Source organism: Pinus tabuliformis, chromosome 9, assembly GCF_031772625.1.
Source record: "Pinus tabuliformis cultivar Carrire ecotype Pingquan chromosome 9, CPIR1, whole genome shotgun sequence".
In the NCBI taxonomy this organism is placed as follows: domain Eukaryota; kingdom Viridiplantae; phylum Streptophyta; class Pinopsida; order Pinales; family Pinaceae; genus Pinus; species Pinus tabuliformis.
In genome coordinates this window covers 1360669857-1360674213 of record NC_142307.1, presented here as the reverse complement: position 1 = coordinate 1360674213, position 4357 = coordinate 1360669857, and positions in this window count along the sequence as shown.

Sequence of the window (4357 nt, the reverse complement as noted above, 5' to 3'; positions counted from 1 at the left end):
ACAACTAGATGGATCCTTTCTTTGCAACATGTTATCTGATATAGATAGAGCCCAAACATGTATATTGATGCTGCAAATTTGGTATTGAGATATTTAGATGACGCAGTCGTTCATGGATTGAGATACAATGCGAAAAATTTGAGACTTTATGGATACAATGATGCTGAGTGGGACATAAATGTTGTTGATGGGAAAATCACATCATGGTGTTGTTTTAGCTCGAGGTCTGCCATGATATATTGGATGAGTAAGAAGCAGAATCTTGTTGAACCTTAGTATGACCAAAGAAGAGTACATTGTTGCTAGCATGGCTAGCTTCGCGGCAATGTGGTTGAGAAATCTCTTTGGAGAGATGTTTGAGAAGGCACTAGATACGACTGTGATATACTACGACAATAAGAGTGGGATATGACTAATTCATAGAATCTCATGTTCCATGACATGTCCAAGAACATTGAGATCAAATATCACTATATACGAGATATGGTGTAGAGAGGAGTTGTTAGGCTCCAACACATATCGACTGACGAGCAGATAACCGACATTATTACCAAGTATTTTCCGAAAGGGGAGTTCTTGGTATTTAGAGAGAAGCTTGGACTGGTGGATGTGACCCTTTTGGGAAGGGGTCATGGCTTATCGAGAACACTGATCTATGATCTTCCTCCCTTGTTGAGCTCCAAGGGTGGGAATGGAGCTGGAAATCTCCTGGGGTTGAGGGAACTCATGGAAAATAGTATGTGTCTGATGATTACAAGAAATGGTAAGTGGCATCTCCCCTATTTTCATATTAGGATGTGTATGATCCTTACCAATGGTAAGTGGTATCTCCCCTAATTTTGAGTATACCCCAGTATACATCCTACCCATAAGTTGGGCTTGTTGGGATTTCCACCCATTTGGAAAATGGGTGAAGAGACTTGGGACATGTCTAATCCTTATTTCTCATGGTAAGTGGTATCTCCCCCAAGTGACTTGGGATGTGTTTGATCCTTACCTCTCATGGTAATTGATATCTCCCCCAAGTTAGTGGATGCAGGTGTTTTACCACTTTATTCTTAAGGATCAAGGTGGGAAGATCAACGAACAATAGGATGTGTCTGATCCTTACAAGAAATGGTAAGTGGTAGCTCCCCTATTGTCATTTTAGGGTGTGTTTGATTCTTTCCACTTGTGGCAAGTGGTATATTCACATACTATGAATTTTGGGACATCATCGAGTGGATCATTATTCTTCTTTAAATTGGGAATTCATGAGACAAAATGAAATGAGATCTCCCTAATTTTGAGATGCATGGTATAATATAGAGTTGGAGATTGATCTCCCCTATGATGATTCGTCTTCTTTAGTTCAAGACATTATTGTTCAACTAAGATGAAGATCATGAAACTTGACCTGAATACCAGTAGGGTTTGTAGGATCTTTACCCTTTTGGTGAATCGATCTCCCCTACCATCAATTATGGATTGTTCTATGAGACTAGATGAGATGAGATGAGACGAGATAAGACATGATGCAAAAATTATGAGACATCCAAGATGAGACTTATGATGCAGATGGAAAGACCTCTTTAGCTGAGAGGGAGTGTTGAACATTGGGGCAACTATGGGACAAATTTCACCACAGGAACCCAACTAACCAAACGAAATCCCATCATACCCCAAAGATAATTTATATTGGTTAAAAGGAAATATTGTTATTGATATGTGATGAAAAACTTAGGCAAGCAATCATTAAAGAGAAATATCTTTAAATATTATTTTGTGCAAAAATTTGAATTGATGATTCCCTCCAAATTAACAAGTCAGATTGAATTCTATTGGCACCCATTCGAGCTTGAGAAAAAATATAAATATAAGATAATTCTTCCTCCCAAAAGTGGAATTCAGATCTCATATGTCTGTGGTTTGCATTATATGTCATATCTCTATGGATCCCCTTTTGTTATGGGGCTAAGATCATATCTGTGGCAACTCACATTTGTTGTGGCTTACTCTATATATATTTTGTTGCTTACATTCCAGTGTTGCTCGTTGTGACTATAATTCTATATACTCTTATAGTGGCTCACTTTATACTCTTTGTGGCTCAAATACTCTTTATTTTTGGCTCGCACTATCTATCTATGGATCACATTTAAATCACTGTGGATCACATCGATCTCTGGCTCACATTGTATTTTCTATGGTGGCCCACATCTATCTATGGCTCACATTTGTTATTACAGTCACTCACACAATGCTTTGTAGCTTACATTTTCTATTACATTGGCTTGCACAATGATCTATGGCTCACATTTGTAATTTTAATGGCTCACATATATTATCTGTGGCTCGATTCTATGGGTCAATACTTGTTATGGCTCATATAATTTCCTGTGGCTTGATGTTGTGGATCGCATGTTGGAAACACTGAGAGGGGGGTGAATCAATATTTCCTAGCAATTAGTAACTTATTAATATTTCTAGAGCATTAAATAATCTTCAGTAGTATCCAAAAACCGTAAATAAACATTAGACAATGAAAACAAAGATTTTAGGTGGAAAACCACCTTCGGGTCAAAAACATTGAATGTTTTTCTAATAAGTTATTTAAATCTTCAGCTCCAACTGAAAATAAATCTACAACTCCCTAGAACTATAGAAAAACATTCTTTTCCAGCACCCACTAGAGGACGCCCCAACACCCTGGGTTTTATCAGTAATCAGCTGAAATAATTCTCCAACACCCCAACAAGCTCCAACTTGCCTTAGCACCACCCTACCAACCTGAAGTGTTTTCAAGCACCAACCTGAAGGTGACTTCAACTACCTCCCTAGCACCACCCTACCGCCCTAAAATGACAAAAAAATAATACAAAAATTTGCGGACCCCTAATTACGGATAATGGTCCACTTACAATGATATACAATGACTTTTCTTCAACTATCAAATCAAACCTAGTACCTGTTGTGCTTATCAACAAACCCCCCCCCCCCCCCCCCTCCCCCCCCAACATTTATTAGTGTTAGTAATAACATTAATAAAATGGGGACCCTTCCAAAAAATCAAATCTTAGCATTTAAATCATGCCTTCCTTGTTTCTAGAATAAAACAAGATGTCAAAGTGGAACTTGCTAAAACATGGGAATTTACCTTTTCATACTTTAAGTGCATAAAACTTCACAAACTACGAGTTTCTTATAAAAAGCGCTACATGATAAAAAACCTTTGAATAACTTTATAACGGAAAGTCGTGAACATTAAGTTAAACCTTTAAAATATCCGCTTTAAAGAAGATTATTCTCGCATCGCAAAACAATTAGAGGGGACCTCCCTTATAAAACTTACCCCTTGAAATTGCGATCCATGAAAATGCGAGATCATAAAATACTATAACCTTATCGCATCGTAGTTTCAAACCCGCGGCGCTACTTAACAAAGCAAATATCGCGAAATGTGATAGCATCTCGCAAATCGCATATCGCAACAACTCATGTAGCGGTGGGTTTTAACGAAAACAAGTTTTGTGATATAGCGATCTATGATATTGCGAAGCAAATCACAAAATCGCTTTTATCGCAATTCGAAGGGCTCAGGGTTCTAGGAGAGTACTTCCCGAATTTTGATGTGAAGTTATGAACATTAAAGATAAGCATAACGGTTCATTAGTGATAATTTATTAAAAGAATGATTAGGATCAGTGTAAAGGACCATTTGACGCAAGTTGATATCTTTTGATATGATTCAGAATTAAAAACCTTCCGTCACCTTATTTTTGTCTTTCTATTGGTTATTCTTGTATTCACTATCATTTTTATCATATCTTGCTCTCTGCTTGCAACTTTCAAGAAGAACACATAGAACACAACATACAAAGAAATGGGTAAGAAAGGAAAAGCACCCGTGTCTGAGAAGTCAGAAATGACCCCATTGTTCACAGACACTACCTCTAATCGAGATGCAGGGACATCTACGTGGGAATCTATGTATCAATTTTTGGAGGAGGAACAACCGATAATTATGGAAGTAACAGTTACAGCGGATGGAAGCGGTTCTTTTAATGCATCCCTAACTGAACTTGCATGCTCATTTCTACACCGCATTGCTGCAAGACCAAAGATGTTGGGTCCCCATAATACTAGTGATTACCCCATTACTATTGTAGTTATACCCCTTATTAATATTGTTGTGCCCCTATTGCCCCCATATTGTTATTACTGTGCCCCATAGAATCCCTCTATTGTTATTTTATACTATTATTGTTAGGTCGACTGGATTATATTGTGACTCCTTAGACTCCTATATATAGAAAGGAGGTTTTGTCATTTGAATAATCCAAGAATTGTTCATTTATGTAATGTAAAGGAGGTTTCC